Source organism: Lemur catta, chromosome 7, assembly GCF_020740605.2.
Source record: "Lemur catta isolate mLemCat1 chromosome 7, mLemCat1.pri, whole genome shotgun sequence".
NCBI lineage: Eukaryota > Metazoa > Chordata > Mammalia > Primates > Lemuridae > Lemur > Lemur catta.
In genome coordinates this window covers 54,851,472-54,869,922 of record NC_059134.1, presented here as the reverse complement: position 1 = coordinate 54,869,922, position 18,451 = coordinate 54,851,472, and the positions used below count along the sequence as shown (strand labels likewise).

Here is an 18,451-nt window from a genome sequence, read left to right as displayed (position 1 = left end):
CTGTGGGAAAATAGGTGCTTTCATACACTGCACGTAAGAGTGTAAATAGTTAATACAAACTCTCTGGAGGGCCATGTGGCAAAATTACACATAATTTATCAATATTTTAAGAGTGTATATCCTTTAGGCAATTCCTTTCTATAATAGAAATTTATCCTAGACATAAACTAACATGTGCACACAATGACATATGTACATGCTGCGATCTATTTAAAGGAGCTTAAAAACAATGTAAATATCCATCAATAAAGACATTTAGTTACAGCTCCACCAATTGATATAATACCACTCAGCTGTTTTTAGAAAAGGCATGGGGAAGAAAACTCTTTCTATATTAATATGGAAAGAGTATTAAGATACACTATGAAGTGAAGAAAAAAATACAAAGTTGTGCTTTCTGCTACCATTTGTATAAGTGGAAGAGTTAAACAGAATATATATTTGTATCTATATTTATAATCTGTATTAGAATACAGAGGCTAACATATAACAGAGATAGATATACAGGGGGATTAGAATTGAGCAGATGGAGGCAGAGGGATAGAAGGGAGACTCCTCAGAGTATACTTTAAAAATGGTTAATGAGGCTGGGCAAGGTGGCTCACGCCTGTAATCCTAGCACTCTGGAAGGCCAAGGCAGGCGGATCGTTTCAGCTCAGGAGTTTGAGACCAGCCTGAGCAAAAGCGAGACCCTGTCTCTACTAAAAATAGAAAGACATTAGCTGGACAACTAAATATATATATAGAAAAAATTAGCCAGGCATGGTGGCACATGCCTGTAATCCCAGCTAGTAGGGAGGCTAAGGCAGAAGGATTGCTTGAGCCCAGGAGTTGGAGGTTGCTGTGAGCTGGACTGACGCCACGGCACTCTAGCCCAGGCAACAGAGTGAGACTGTGTCTCAAAAAAAGAAAAAGAAAAAAAAAAAAAAGCTTAATGTTTAAGCTATGTGTACGTATTACCTACTAAATTTAAACACTTTAATAAGTATGCATAATAAAATATCTGAAATAACTTCTAACAAAGCAGATACAGTATAAATTCCAAAGAGGTAAAAAGAAAATTAGAAAAAGAAAATACTCAACACAAAAAGTTAAGATAAAAAAACAAAAAAGAAAATTCAGGGCAACAAAACGTACACCACCAGATGGCTGCAATGACTCTAAATATGACCATAACCACAATAAATGTAAATTGATTAAGCTTACCAGTTAAAGGACAAAGATTGTCTCACTGTATTAACCACAATAAATCCAAATTAACTTCTAAGTTAAAAGACAAAGACTGTTAGACTAAACAAAAACACAATCTAGCTACATACTGTTTTTAAAAGATACATCTAAAATGTAAGGGCATATAGGTAGGTTCCAAGTCAAAGGATGGAAAAAATTACATAACGTGGGGTACTGTTCAAAAGAATGGTGTTATAGCTATACGACTAACAAACAAAAATGATACTAAGAGAAAAAGGTAAAGAGGGTCACTTTACAAAGATAGGAAGAGTTCAACGGTTCCAGGAAGACATAATTCTGAAAGTATGTGCACTTAATAATATGGTCTCAAAATATATAAAGCAAGAATTGCTATCATTGCAAGTAGAAATTGACAAGTCCATTATTATAATGGGAGATTTTTAAACTACCTCTTATAACTGATATGTAAAGGATGAGTCTCTTTTTGCCTCCTCAAATTAAGCTTCCTTGGAACTACATCACCATATCAGAAATAAGATTTCTTACTTAATTCCTGAGAAAATTAATCAGGATGGAGAGACATGCTTCCTGCACGGTTCTGGTGACCAATATTCAAACACAGAAATGGGAAGTTACACATTAGCTGCATAAGCAACCACATAGCCAGATATTAACACTAATGGCTTTGTCAGCAACTCTATGTGCTTATACTTCAATTTCTTAATCTCTCAACTCCTCAGGGGAAGATATTGCTGTCTTATACATATTTGTATCTATCCCTGTACCTACCACAATGCCTGGTCTATAGTAAGTGCTCAGTAAATGTGTTAATGAATCACCTATTACACACTCCATTAAAAATATTTATTCACTCCCACATTTATGAAGCACCTATTATATACCAGGCACTGTGTTAAGTTCTGAGAATACACAGATGAATAAAAGTATCTGTATTCTAGGGCCCACAACCCAGAAGGGAAATAGAAATGCATTTTTTTTTAAAAGCTACCAACAGATGTTTGAATGGGGTGGTAGGTATAAAAGCCCAGAGAAAGTACCTGCGGATTTAAGGAAAAGGTTCTCAATGATTTAACATATATTTATAAGCACCCACTACATGCCAGGATCAGGCAGGTGTTAGAAAAGGGACATCTGAGTTAAGTCTTGCCAAGCAGATGTGGGGGTGAAGTCAGGTAGAGGCTAGTCAGGGCAATGAGAAAGAAGAATATGAGATTCGGGAGAAAATGTGATTTGCTCAAAATAAAACAGTTTGGGTAAGCCAGACACGGTGGCTAACTCCTGTAATCTCAGTACTTTGGGAGGCCAAGGCAGGAGGATCACTTGAGGCCAGGAGTTTGAGACCAGCCTGAGCAGCACAGCGAGACCCCATCTCAACAACAAAAATTAGCCAGGCATGGTGGCACGTGCCTGCAGTCCCAACAGTGAGCTATGATGACACCACTGTGCACTCTAGCCTGGGCAACAGAGCAAGATTTTGTCTCAAAAAACAAAACAACGAACAAAACAAAAACAAAAAACCAAAGGAAAAAAACCCAGCTTAGGTAAAGACTAGAACCTACATTCCCTAGTGTCTTTAACACATTGCTTCTCAAAACTCCTTCACCCTAGAACCATCTTTACTCCAATACTGATCCCGGTCTAGATCAATGGCTTTTGACCACAATCCAACAAGAAATGCTTTCTGAACTGCAGCACTGTATCTTTAAAAACAATGAAGCCAAAAGTTTCAAGAAATACCCTTACTAGATAGAACACATGCTACTTTTTATTCTATTTCATTTTTAAAATGCTGATAGCAACTCATTACCATCGACTTCACCACTCACTAAGAACTCTCAACCTCCATTTTGTAAACTAGTTATGGTTTGCGATGGTTATTCCACCACTAGCTTCTCACTCAGCCCAGGTAAAGCCCAGTCCAAACACATTACTGAGCAACTACTGTGTGGGGAGCAAACACTGTGCTAGGCCTAGAGTTTGCTATATGTGGTTAAGTTCTTCGCAAAGCATAAACCAAGGATTTCATCAAATTTCCCTGGGAAACATTTTCCCAAACTATACATATTTACTACATATCTACTGAATCTTCAGTAGATACAGAGTGAGATTTGGACATGTGAATATTGGGAAAAGCTTCCCAGGTGATAGCGACTTTATGATCTGGGGTCCCTTTTGTTTTTATGAAACAAGTATTTGTTTAGAAAAGAGGGTTTAGCAAAGGACTAAGACACAGACAAGAAAAATGAAACCTCAGATAAGTAGAGGGACTTGCCTGAGGTTAAAAAGCCACTGCTAGGGCAGGGATTAGAATCCAGTTTATCTGATTCCCAGTCCATTTGAGAAAATTCCCACTGGGAAAATGAAGTCTCCATCCTCAGTTCCTTCTCCTTTTGCACTGACCTTTTCTTTATCAGAAATTCCCCAGGGGACCTTGGCTTAGTAAATGCTAATTAGATTTCCTCCACCTGCTCTGGGATTTAGAGGGCAGTGCTAACGCAGTGCCCTCCTCAACTAACAAAGCCACTGGCATTCCCGGTATGCAGGGGCTGGCCTCCAGTTCTTTAGTCAACAGCAATTAAAGGGCTCCTATCCAAAGCCTGAAGACGGAAGACAGAAAAGGGAGGGGTATTCCTTGATAGAAAAAGTGAAGTACAGCCACTGATCCGGATTGATTGTTACTGCAGAGCTGGGTGGAAACAGGGAAAATTCTGGGAGGCAGGAATGGAATCTGGGTGAGGCAAGCAACCTAATAACTATTCATCATCTTCCTCACTCCCCTAAGGAATGCTATTGTTGAGATTGCCTTGGATTGCAAAAAGCCCTCATCCAAAAATAACTCATAAAGAAACATTTCCCCTTCTCATCTCGTTTCAATACACAGGACCAAATTCCTCAGCCAAGAATGACAAGTCCTCCATAACTCTATCCCTCTCTATGCAGGCATCAGAATTTAGTCAATATTCAGCCACTAAATGGCAGAGTTCAGCCTGGATGTTCAGCCATTAACTGCCACGTAACTCTGGACCAGTTACAGTTTCCCTGGGTTTTAATTTTCTCATGTGCATCTCTAAGTTGATTTCAAGATCAAATGAGGCAATGAATATAACAGATGTTTTATAAACTATAAGGTGGCATAAACTTTAATACAACTCCTAACACAAGCTCATTAAATCCAAACATTCACTGAGTCCCTAAAACAGTGCTCAGAGTTGGCACACAAATATTGTAAGTACTAGCTGTTAGATAAACAAAAACAAACCATACAGAGTTTTTACTGATATGGAAATCACAGTCTAGTGTAGGAAATAAGATTTTTAACATAATATGATGAGCACTAAAATAGAGTATGCACAAAGTGAGGAAAGTGGTTAATTTACTCTGCCACTAAAGAGCAGGCATAAGGATTGCCAAAAACCTTCTACAGTCATGATGGTGAACAGAATATACTTGGGGGTGGGGGTGTGGAGAAAACAGCTGAAGAAGCAACTCAAATGGGCCACCTCATGATGTCCCCACCACAACATATTCACTAGTATTTCCCTGACTTTATTCACAAAGTTCTTTCTTCACGAGAAATTCTAAAATTCTGCCATTCATCCAAGGAGTACCTAAGCACCTATTATAATACATACAAGGTATTCTTCAGTAAGCAAAACACTACAAGGCAGGTCCCTGAACCCGGTGACTTTACCATCCAACAGAGGAGATAAATCACATATGAAAACTATAATGCTAAGACATATTAATATAGTACCTCAAGGGCAAAGGGAACACATTTCCCATTTCTAAAAGAGATCAAAGTTGAAATATTCTGTCCCATTTCCCCCCCATAAACTTAGACCAAGAGTCACAAATTCATTCTTTCCATTAAACAATATTCTTTAATGTGTTATGTGCCAGACAATATTTTGGTCGTAAGAAAAAAAGCAATGAACAAAACAGACAAAACTCCTGCCTTCAAAGGGCATATGTTCATTCATAAGTGACCAGTGTGTGTGCACATGTGTTGTGTTTGCATGTGTGTGTGCACACGTTTGTGTAATACAGCAAACCGGAAAGTTTATGCTCTGGCTACAGTGGATAGCTACCACCCAGTTTCAGCTAGTTGCTGCTAAGCAGATATCTGGGCCCAGTGTTTCAGATCTGGAAGCCAGAAATTTTATTGATTTTATGTAAAATAGCTCAGGATTTAGTAATCTACAACGAATTAAAACTGTTTAAAACACTGCAGGCCAAACAAAACATTTTGTAGATGAAACTCGGGCCTAAGATACCAGTTTATAATCTGTCTAAGAACAAGTATCAAGATTTTTGGTTTGAAGACACAGTCACTCCATACCTGGAGTGCTATAAACTAAGTGCCACTGGACTTGAAGAGGCACCAGTTCCAGCTAAAGTGTCTGGGCAGTATCAAAGAGGTGAGGGCATTTAGCCTGAGCCTCTAAGAATAGAGTTCTTAATTCTCTATTCTTTTTCCATTTCTCATAGCACTTACTGGCTACATCAGTGTGTTGTTGCGTGCTTAAGTAATTCTTTGCTAAGAATGGTAAGATCGCTTTGTTCAACCAGAAAGTCCATAAACAGCAACACTACTAAAGTAGCTGCCTTGCTGGTTTGTCTGGTTAGTCAACAGATTAATACTATTCATTAAAATGATTAATTCCCATTGGCTCTATAATAGGCTTGCTATCTGGAAAGGCAGCAAAGTTCTTTCACCTCAAATTCTCAAGGCAAGGACTTTGTGCAAATTATTCTGGGCAAAAAACTTTCCTACAGCTAAATCATGTTTGCCCAGAAGTCACAAAAATATGGAACTGATGATTATGATTATTTAGATAAATGTATACAAACTGCTATACAGCCACAATACAAAAAAATTAATAAAAATAGGAACAAAGCATACTCTAAAACGCAAACATTTCACTAAGTATTAGTACATACCAAATGAGAGAAGAAACGACAAACTCTAATAAAAGCTAGTCTTTCAGTAAATATGACTACATACCTTTATAACAGAACTACACAGCATGATAACAAACTGGAAAAAAAAAAGAAAAGAAAAGAAGACAAAAGTAAATTGTATAGGTTTAAATCTTCAACCTCAGACCCTGGAAAATCACCTTAATAATCCAGTAATCATTCTTGATGCCAGGAAAATTCATCATTCCTGCTGATCTCCAGCTGATTCTGTTAATCACTGTTACTCACTGCGTTGCAAACTTATTCACCCTGTCTTCAAAATTTGGTGTTGTTCCCTTTTAACTGGATTAGTCTGCAGTGTATATGAACTTAATGATAAATCAGTGCCGCTACCATATTTCAGCCATGACTTACTATAGCAAAATGTAAATCTGAAACGTAATGGAATAGCTCAAATGTACTTCTGATCATCTGTGTGGCTTATGGCTTCTTTTGGTTACTAAAACTCTAGGATGAGAAATTTGCATCTCTGTTATATAGTATTTTGCTTTCTCATTCTCCTCCTTTAGAGAGGTTACTCCAGGGCAGATAATCTTGCTGATAGTTTTGCCTTGGCTTAAAGCCTTTCGTCTGCAAAACAGGTACATTTGACACATGGTAATATCTGAATAAAAATTTTCAGGGGGAGAAACATACCTTATATGCCAGTGAATTACAAAAACACAAAGGCATTTATAAGGATGGTCATTTTAGCATTTTTTAAATAATAAAGAAAACACTGTAAATGCTTATCAACTAAAGACTAGTATACTCAGACACCACCATAGAAATATTAAGGAAAGTTGAGATTCATGAGAGTTGCCTAGGACATTGTTCACCTAATGGTTATTCCTAGAGGATGGGATCTGTGGTGAGTTTTTGCTGTCTTTGGATTTTTTAGCATTTCTTGATTTATAATAAACATATACCATTTAACAAAAGCGATAATCATTCCTTTAAAAGAGAAAACAAATACGATTGATCTGTATTGTGCTAATGCGGAACTACATCCACGGTTTATTTTATCTCACAGGGTTTTGGGACACACTAATCATAAAGATGTAGAACAGTGTCTGACACATAAGCATTCAAATATTACCTATTATTATGCTGTTAAGTGAAAAATAACAAGGCATAAAACAGGATAAACAGGGCAAGGGGCTGTGGTGGGAAAGATACTACTTGTCATTGAATACCACTGTGCCTTGGCAACCTAGAAAACAGAGCCCGAGTCAAAGCTTACCTGTTTAACAAGTGTTGCAATCTCTGAGCAGAAAGAGGGAAAAAAGATTAGTGAGGAAGGGTAGAAGGGAAGGCAAACACAAGGCTATGCATCAACAAACTGGCCACAGCTGAAGGTCAAGATGCAGAAAATTGCCAGATCATTCAGGATGTTTCAGGATGGGCCATACAGAATACTGCACCTCAGAATTGTGTGTATGTGCGTAATGGGTAAGCGGGGAGAGAGGCAGACAGGAAGCAGTTCACCTGCTGGCTCCTTCCCTTCTCCAGCCTCCAATTGCATTGGTCAGATGCATTACCTGCCCTCACCTCCCACTTCCAGGCTGTGTTTACCCAGCCCTCCGGACCATCACTGGGGCAGAAGACACCCTACATTTGAACCTTAAAGTGGTGGGAGAGGCCAGGGTCCGACCGGATGGGGCTCAGGCATATGAGCTGCTGTAGTTCTTTCCACAGTGGACACCACAGAGACCATACCAGAATCCAGTCCTCGCCCAGAGGGAGGATGAGACAGTCATCAGTGTTAGAAAATACCACAAAAGTAGCAACAGCTGCAGACTCACTGCTGAGCAAGTGACTAGGGTCTTAGGGGCAGGGAGAACCAAGGGAATCTCAGCAAATATACTGAGTCCCATACAACACATTCACTTGTACATAGAACGAAACTTTTACCACCAAGGATGCAGTATTTTTTTTTTAATGTTAGAAAAAACCTGTACTTAGTCTATACTCAATAGTCTAATGAAAAGGGCAGTGACTTGGAGCCAGAGAGTTCTGAGTTTGAGAGTCCTATCCACCTGTTCCTTATTGTGAAATGTTGAGTAGGTTGCTCATACATATTATCAGGATACCATATGGTTACTGGGAAGCTTAATGAGCTAAAGTGGCCAAAAGAGATGTAGGCTCTGCCTCTCACGTACGAGAGGTTGATTCTTTTCCTTCCCTCATCTGCTTCCTCCCCTGTGCTCCTCTAGGATGACCTCAAATTACACTACTGACATCATTCTGCCCAGCATTATTTATATTTATGGTCACTCACTATACTGGGAGCTCCATGAGGAGGGGATTATTATTTGATTCTTTGGAGTCCACCTTCGTGTCTAGCACAGCTTATGCTCATAGCTGGGGCTGAGCACGTTTGCTGAATAAACCACGAACTTCAAACACCAGTTCTCAAGGGAGACAGCTTTTCATAACACCATTAGCAAAGTCACTTCAAGGACCCAGGAGACTTCATAAACATAATCTGACAGCTGTTCTGGCCTGAAAAGTAGGGGAAAAAAAAAAAATCAAAGGTTTTGAAGCTAGACAGATTTGCATTCCAATCCCAGTTCCATCTCTTATTACAAGGGTAACATTTGTGCAAGTGACATAAACTCTCTAAAACTTTAGTTCCCTTAAACATAAAATGGGGATCATACTGTATTTTATAGGGCTATTTTAAGGACTGAAATTAAACAATATAAACTATGACTGGCATAGTGTTAATCTATGTCACAAGGATCTTATCCAGTCCTATCCCCTACCCTGACCAAGGCTGACCAAGGTGGGAGAAGCAGAAAAGAGATTTCTTTTTTCTTTTTGCCATTTTTTGTGGTTCATTTATTTTTCAGCATATTATAGGGGTACAAAAGTGTAGGTTACGTATATTGCTCTTGTCCCCCCTCCCCCCAAGAGATTTCTGGTATGAGTAAAAGGTGTCTGCTTTTTTCCTCCTCTTTTACTGGATGTCAGCTCTGTGCCAGGCATTGTACAGAATACCATCCCCTGTAAGTTTACAAAGTGCATTCACCTTAACCTCTCTCAGCTCTTGCCCTCCTGTCTCTGCTTTAGATCTGCCAGGGATACTAGAGGTGCTGAGAGATGAAGAGCTTTCCCTGACCCCTCGGACAGCTGTGAATTGTAGCTGCAACCACAAAGGCAGTGAGAGAGAAAGATATCCAAGTCTTAGTTGATGATATAGTAAAGAACAAGTGTTTCAAATACATGAGACTAGCCATTAAGGTCCAACAGTAGATAACTAAGGTTTGCGTTATTCCCTAGGCCCATTCTACTCCTCTAAATAAAACACTTATCTTTCAGCAAAAACCCTTAAAAAGAATTTAAGTATTCTTCATGTGTCAGCTACTGGCCTAAAGAGAAAAACTGTTAAGCAAGGAAACGGAATAAAAGCCAGTTAAAATGGAGAGACAAGGTATGTGTAACCTGAATAAACCCCAGCAATCTAAGTGGCTCACTTCCGGGCAGAAAGACATTCTGACAATCAACAATGAAAAAAGAGTAATTCCAGACTTTACTTACATTTCTCAATGGATATGAAAAGGAATCAAAGTCACAACTCACACTTTTTATCTACTCTTCACCAATTCTTTAATATATTACAGTTCCTCAAGGGTCTCTCACTCACTGACCTACCCCCACCTCCAACCTTCAAAAATCCAGTTTTAGATTTGCATCCTCTCATTTCCCTTGTATCTTTTAACTCTTTATTATGGAGAGTCAGTGTGTCTTCCTGATTTTTACATTCTCAGTCCATTTGGCCTATTAGAAAGAAGTAGAGTCCTGGGAGAAGACCCAGGAAGCAAGAATCCTCCCACCTTAGAAGCCAGGAGAAAGTAGGGGGAGACTGTTTTAATACTGATGAGAATAACTACTATTTATTGACAAACAATAATTGTATGTATTTATGGAGCAAACAACTTTTCTGTTACATATACAATATAAAGAGCCAGACCTAAAGCTGCCAGGTGATTATAATGACTCTAATCAAATAAGGGTCCAGCCACAAAACAAAAAAGGTCAAAGGTTCTAAATGTAGAGATAAAAATTCTTTAATATATTGTGGGCCCTGGATGAGGAAAACTTCCCAAAACATACACAGATACTTAAGTAATACATGTAAATTGCTTAGAATAGTAGCTGGCATGATACTCAATGTAGGTATTATTGTTATTGTCCAGACCCTCTTTGTCCCCAGCGCCTTTTTTGTTAGATGATTTACAAACCCCTCTAACAGAATTTACCTCTTTGTGTAATTGTTCAATTTGGGGAGAGAAGCCAACTTAATAGCTCCTCTGAGACAAGGTTTCTTTTATCTTTCTTTGTTGTTCCAGCCTAGCATGGTGCTTGACACACAGTTTGTATCAACACATGCTTGTTGAAGAATTGTTATAGTTTTGTTAAGTGTAGATGGTCTATCCTGGAAACCTGAGATTTTTAAAAACAGTCCAGCCCCAGTTTACCTTTAATGAGACCCATTTTTAGCGAGGATTTGATAAAACAGACCAGACGATTTGATTGACCCAATATCATATTATAAAACATGATAAGCAGACCAACTTCAGTCACACATTCCAACAAGTTGACTCAAAAAGCCAAGTTGATCCCAATTTAGTTTTGTAATCCAAAAATACCACTTCCTTAGTAACTATTTTCCGTATGGTTGACTACTTACTGTCTGTGTCTTTCCAATCTCATGACCCTGCCATCAACCCTCAAAAACCCCCAAATTATAAAGCCCAGGGTTTACAATACAAATAATCTTGTGTTTATCACAAGTTTCACTGTGCCATTTATTGGGCCATTTTGAAGTCATTATAAATGATGTCTGTATAGGACCTTACTGTCCATATCAACAAACACACACTATAACGGGAAAACTTGCGGGTCACGGAGACCTGAAATCCTGGTCTGACTCCCAGTTCTGCTACTGACTAGATACGTTAGTCAAGTCATTATACTTCACTGATCATCCATTTCTTAATGTTTGAAATGATGATTCACTCAAATATTTGCTGAATACCTATTATGTGCTGGGCATTATGCTGAAGGCTAAAAATACAAAGAATGAGAATATCTCTATCCTCAAGGTTTTGATATTTTACTGGAGTTGGAGAGAGATCATATGCAACTAAAATGCAATGTGCTAAGTACTATAATGGAAGGATACACATGGTTCTACAGAAGTGTAAAGGTGAGAAGCAACATACACAGGCTCTCCACGGGCTTCTGCCACATGTCCTTAGACTCTCCTACTCTTTGTATCACCCCTCTGCCAAATCTCCTTCAGTCCCTTGGAGACAGTAACTCTGCAGACTCTAGACCACCTGTTTCCCATAGTCTGACAGGGAAGTTTATTTAAACTCGTGTTTAAAAGTTCACAGGTATAATAAGAGAAAATATGGGGGAAATGTTAATCGTACATACCTGTGTGAACAGAACCAGATAGGCAGGGAGACAACTGTGCTCCCTGGACCATCAGTAGTTTATTTCTGCTTTAGATTACAGTAAGGTGGATCTGTTCCTTTGAGAGCTAAGTACATATATTCCAGATGTGGACCCAAGCAGCAAAATGAAGATTCCTTAAGCAAAAAGTCTGCCTGTTTTGGCATTAACCAGAGGGTCTATTAATGATGAGTAACAATAATACTTCTAATAAACAGAGCTAACACTGATACAGTATTTGCTGTGTACTAGATACTGTTCTAAGCACTTTATTAACTCATTCAGTCCTCACAACAAACCCTATGAGCTAGGTTCTATCATTAGCCTCATTTTAAGGATAAATAAATTGAGACACAGAAAAAGTTTCTTAGTAAGCAGTAGAATTCAAATACAGACCATCCAGCTCTTGCTACATTTTCATCTTTTAAGTAAAAGATTTTGTTTAGAAACATGTTCTTAAGTTTTAGGTCAACAAGTACTTCTGTTTAAAAGATGGGAACACATGCTTTCTTTACTGTGGGATGAGATAAGAATGACTTCTATCTAAGTCAGGAAGCCCTAGGTTTCAAGTTCTAATCCATTCTCATGATTGGGGAGAGATGGGGGAGGGGACGTGACTAGGGAAGTATCTTAGTCCGCTTGGGCTGATATAACAAATTACTGTTGACTGGGTGGCTTTAACAACAGACATTTATTTCCCACAGTTCTAGAAAATGGGAAGTTCAGGATTAAGGAGCCAGCAGATCCCATGTCTGGTGAGGGCCCTCTCTCTGGTTTACAGATGGGTGCCTTCTCGCTGTGTCCTCACATGGCTGAGAGAGAGAGTGTGAGAGGAAGCAGGCTCTCTTGTGTCTCTTATTATAAAGACACTAATCCTGTCATGAGTGCTCCACCACCATGGCCTAATTACTTCCCAAAGGCCCCATCTCCAAATACTATCATGTTGGGGATTAGGATTTCAACGTATGAATTTGAGGGACATAAATATTTAGTCCACAGCAGGGAGTACACAGAACTGGCATGTTGACCAGGTAAGTTTAACTCTTTATTTTGAAGAACATGGGACAGTAGAAAAGCCCAATAAGCTTTGGAGACAAGTGGACCCAGCTCCAGCTCCTGGCTCTATCACTTGCATGTTTTATGATCCTGAATTAGTTTTTTTTTTCTTCCTCTTCTTTTTCTTAAAAATAATTTTTTTGTATATGCAAGACAGTGACAATTATATCCATATCCAGGTAAGTCTAAAAGCACTCTTTCGATGAGGTATTTTTTTCCCTTAGTTGTACATAAAATAATGATGTATGACATTGAATGAGAAGATTTCTGAGGCCTCATTTGAAAACTAGGATGATAATGACTCCCTAATGACTGCAGAATAAAATGCAAATAAAACACGGCATTCAAAGGCCCTCTTCAACCTGGTCTAAACCTGCATTTTTTATTCTTATCTCCTGCCACCCTGCTAAGTACATTGCTTACTGCAGAGTTAAATAATTCAAATTTAGGCTTTTGGGACCTTAAATTATTCTGAGCCTTGAGAGGAATGTGGCTATGCAGCCTGAGTCACGTAGCATGCAGCTACAACTTATGCCTTTTTTCCCCTGCAAATAATTAAGACCAAATGGCACCAAAGATAAGATCCCCTCAGATCACTGCCCCTACTGAGGGAGTAATAATTTTCCTTGGAATGTAGGCGTCTGTCAACAATCAAATTGCTGTAACGTATGCACTGGTCTCCTATGGAAGATGTTGTAATCCTGCTAAAATTTCTGTCTTTGCCTGTAAACCTTAACTTTTCCACTTCAAAATGCTGACCCCCTTTGTTTGGAATTAGTGTCTCCCAGGTGGTCATCTTCAAGTTCTGTGCTCACATAAACTCTATACTTAATCATATTTTCTGAATCTCATTATTTAAGGTTGACAATACCAGATTATATACATGGTTCCTTGAAGATTACCTGCCCCTTTTCACTTCTGTGCCTTTAAACTGTTTCTTCCACCAAAAATACCTAGTCTCTCATCCATTTAAGCATCTTCATTTACCAGAGGGTGACCTTGAATAGTTTCTTCAATCTCTCAGTTCCTCAGCTGTCTTACCTCTAAGAGAATCTAACTTTATAATCCATGTAAAGTGCTTAACATAGACTCCAACTAACTGTGGTCCAGTAGTATTATCTGTGTCTTCAGGATGAATCTCAAAAAAGTAGTGAATTGAGCGAGGTGCAGTGGCTCACACCTGTAATCCTAGTACTTTGGGAAGCTGACACAAGAAGATCACCTGAGGCCAGAAGTTTAAGACCAGCCTGAGCAACACAGCAAGATCCTGTTTCTGCAACTATTTTTTTTTTTTTAAATTAGCCATGTATGGTGGTGCGTGTCTGTAGTCCAAGCTACTTGGGAGGCTGAGGCAGGAGGATCACTTGAGCCCAGGAGCCTGAGGTTGCAGTGAGCTATGATGACAACATTGCACTCTAGCCAAGGTGACAGAGTGAGACCCACTCTCAAAAAAAAAAAAAAAAGGCAAAAAAGAAAAAGCAGTGGATTGGCCAAGGATGCAAAGTTTATTTAACAACAAAGACAGAATAAGAACCCAGACTTCCTCATACCTAGTACCGGGTTGTCTTTAGGTTTAGGAAATGACTCCTCCTCTCCTACTCCCAAATATTGAGAGACTGGTAAACAAGGTTCTTCTTTTATTTTCCTAGAAACTTCTTTTATTTTCTCCCTTTACCTATTTTCCCTACATCAGATACTCTAAACATGATACTAAAAGATAAAATAGATAAAAAGGGTTCCATTGTTTGAATACATTTGACCATGTGTTAAACAATTTAAGTTTATAATTTCAGGGGCTTCAATGTAGTTATGTACATATAGAACCACCAAGAAAAAGAAACAGTATGGAATGTTTCCCAAATTATTTAATCATAGAACTAGAGGTTGTTGTACCACATGTGTGCAGGCAGGCCACTAAAACCTACACACATAACTTCACAGTTCTCTGCTTCCTGAAGAATAAGGGCTCTAACTCCTTAACATAACACACACGTCTTCATAACCTGGCCCCATCTGGCTAATCCCACCACTCCTCCCACATGTCAGCTCCATTCTGATCATTCAAGTGTGTCAGGGGTCAGTTTGACAAGGTGTTCTCTCTGGCTGAAATACCTTTCTTCTCTCCTCCTAGTCCAACTGTTACTACTGGTCCTTCCAGACCTGGTTCATAGAACACCTTCCTGTAGCCTTCTCTGATCATTCCCAGTCAATTAGCTGTACCCTCCTCTGGGCTGTCAGGGCACTTTGTTTATGTCAGAACTGCAGCACTTTTCTCAGTGGCTCTCACTTACCTACTAGTGGACTGATTTCCTTCTATACTGGGCTCCTGAAGGCCAAGTGCTGTATCATTTACAACCCCAGTGAGAGGCATCCTGTAGGTACTCGGTAAAAGCCTGTATTTCCTCGGCCCTCTTCTGCTGGGGCCACAGTATCCCAAAAGTAAGATTTCCTGGATTCTCAAAAGAGAAGACCTGAGTTATGCTTTTTTCCCTAGTGCAATTAACAATAGGGGTACTTACATTTTTATGTTTAATGGACCTTCCAAGAACATGTAAGTCTCTGTGTACTGCACAGTTCCCTATACAAAGTTAAGTCACTATGCATGGAAAGTGACTCATTCCTTCCTTTTCAAAGTCAATTGTAACCATGAGCCCCTTTAGACTTAGCCATAAGAAAGTCTATTTTTCCAAAAGCTCAAAGTACTATAAAATACTTTTTCTTCAATTTTAAAAAAGCCTCTGTAGATTTCGTTTTATTTGTTACTAATAATAAAGAATTCCCATAGGATCAACAGTATGAGATCAAAACTAGTGGTTATGAGCCATGATTCTTTTACTTATAGTGAAAGTTTCTGGCCTCTCAGATCCTCTAGACTAATGTTTCCCAGAAAATACATTTCGTATACTCTTGGTCTGATTTTAGAAATAGTCTTCCAGAAAAAGCAGTAAGTCATGCCTGACAAGTAGGGAATACTACCATTTTGATGAAAAGGAGGCATAAGATAAAGAATTCATTAATTCAAACATTGAAGCACGAGAAATAATATAGCTAGAAAAAAAATCTTTCTTTTCCTCTTGGGCTCCAACTCATTTGGCATGGTTCCCAGTGAGCTGTTAGGATATTGTCTTCTCTAAATGTACTGGCCTTGGTCAAGGTTTTAAGATACAGACTTTCTGAAATATGCATTCCTACAGGCTAGGGTGTGATATTCTCTCTCTTCACTGCTAACAAACTAAGCTGACCATCACATTCCCAAGTTCTCATCAAGTTCATATTACCAAGATTGTTCCCACTGGGTCAGAATTAAGTCCACAGTAACAGCGGTCTCTCAGTGGGTTGAGAAAGCAAAGTTGTCAACATAGCTAAAAAAAGAATGTGTTGAATAGCTTAATTATTACATAACCAAGTTCCAAAATATACTAAATAGTTGGAATTTGCCATCACTCTCATAGCCTGTCACTGTCAGGTTGTACAATGTTAGCAAAGAAAACTCCACCAAGAAATGGCAGAAGGGAATTAAAATGGAATGAGGAACTTTACTCACAATCTGCCGACTACTCCATGTGGAAAGTGAGACTCAGAGAGATTAGATAACTAATCCAAGGTCATATTTCTGTTAAATAGTAGAGCCAGGATTCAAATTCAGATCTGTCTGACTCAAACAAATTTCATATTTCAGAAAGTGTGTATCTTAAAACCTTGAGCAAGGCCGGTACATATAAAGAGGCCAACCAGACACTGGAGGAAGAGTACCTGGGGTCAAAAACTGGTTCTTTTACTTTCTAATGGAGAAATCTTTGCAATTTTCTAAATTCCCTGCTGCCTAGTTTCTTATCCACATGCTGTCTCTCTTAGGGCTGCTATGAAGATTAAATGAGACAATGCAGAAGAACTGCACACAACAGTACCTCATATGTAATAAGTGCTCTATTGACTTCACATTGTTTATAGATGGATGCTCACAATATATTCTCAGAACATAATTTCTCTTATCTTTACCCAAATGCTCTCTACCAATGTTCTGTCCCCAGAGCCATGAATATTCTTAGAGAACACAACTTTAAAATAAGTAATGCAAAAATCCTATTCCCACCACTGGTACTGCTTGCTTTTGTTCTGTTAAAGAAAGAGAAAAAATAAGTTAACTCTTGCCTTACCTTTAAAGCATACTTCTTTGGGTAGAAACAGAAGGATGAGAAACTCTACCTAACAGAGAAGTGAACTAGGGGTGTCTTGGTCAGAAAAGATATTTTCTTCTTGAAATGAACCTGAAAAGTCTAAGAATGACAATAAAATTCAAACTGGTATTTAATGAGTACATATTAAGCACATACTTTATAGGTGGTACACATATGAGCACAGGACCTAGTCTTTGCTCTCAAGGTCCTAACACAGCAGGAGAAAGGTATGCACACTACTAGCTCACTGGCAGAATGTGCTAAGTACCAGGATAGAGTTCCAGTTAACATGCTGCTCTGGAGTCAGAACAGAGAAGACGACATTTTACTCTGGGGGAAACATCTGAGATTGACATGAAGAGCAAGTCCATCTTCTTTTCCACCTTTTCTTTTAGAGACTCACAGAAGAGAAGCAACTCAAACATTGTTTTCATTCTTTGACTTCATCAATTAAGAGGCAAACAGAACTTGTCAAGTCCCAGAGAATACAATCAAAACTGGGTATACATTCTTGTTAGCATCCCATGTGATACGTTCTGTGCCAGTTTCAAAGCATTTTAAAAATTGATCCATAAGTACAAAAATAATACATAAATATATTCTTCTTATAAAAAAAAGAAACAATTTGGCAGTTCCTCAAAAAGTTAAACACAGTTATCATATGACCCAGAAATTCCATTCCCAAGAGAACCAAAAATATATATCCATGCAAAAACTTGTATATGAATGTTCACAGCAACATTATTCACAATAGTCAAAAAGTGAAAACAGTCCAATGTCTATCAATTGATGAATGGTTAAGCAAAATGTGATATACCCATACAATGGGATATTATTCAATTATAAAAAGGAATGAAGTTCTGATACATGCTACAACATGAATGACCCCTGACAATATTTTGCTAAGTTAAAGAAGTCAGACATAAAAAGCCATATATTGTATGATTCCATTTAATGTCCAGAACAGGCAAATCTACAGAGGCAGAAAGATTAGTAGTTGCCGGCACCGGGGGAGGAGGGACTAGGGAGTGACTGCTTAATGGATATGAGGTTTCCTTTTGGGGTGAGAATGTTCTGGAATGAGACAGTGGTGATGGTTGCACAACTTTGTGACTATACTGAAAACACTGAGTATGCACACTTTAAAATGGTGACATTTATGGTATATGAATTATTAATAAAACTATTCAATTAACTCATTATAGTTGCTATTATCTCCATTTTACAGACCAGCAAATTAAAGCTCAGAAAGATTAAGAAACTTGCCCAAGCCCACAAAGCCTGTGGAAGGTTTGGTTTGGATTCCAACCCAGGGGGCTAACCTCAGCTGAGAGCCTATGCTGGTTGTTTTGTTTGTTTTTTAGAGTAAGGGTCTCGCTCTCTCACCCAGGTTGGAGTGCAGTGGACACGATCAAACCTCAAATCCCTGGCCTCAAGTGATCCTCCCAACTCAGCCTCCCAAAGTGCTGGGATTATAGGCGTGAGTCACCGCACTTGGCTTTATAGTCTAAGCTTTTTATGGTACATGGGGATTTTTCAAAATAGGATCCAAAGATATATCTTCAGGGATCTGAAAATCT

General features: G+C 38.7%; 1 protein-coding gene across 2 annotated transcripts in view; it reads right to left on the bottom strand.

The window, feature by feature from the left end:
* The window catches only part of GAB2 (GRB2 associated binding protein 2), a 156,028-nt gene that overhangs the window by 122,119 nt on the left and 15,458 nt on the right, over positions 1–18,451 (bottom strand). The window contains exon 1 of one of the 2 annotated variants that reach the window (XM_045557269.1): positions 14,985–15,354. The exons of the other annotated variant lie outside the window; for it this stretch is intronic. The gene's annotated coding sequence lies outside the window, so the exon portion shown is untranslated. Of the gene's footprint in view, positions 1–14,984; positions 15,355–18,451 lie in introns of those variants that run through there. 2 annotated transcript variants of the gene reach the window in all.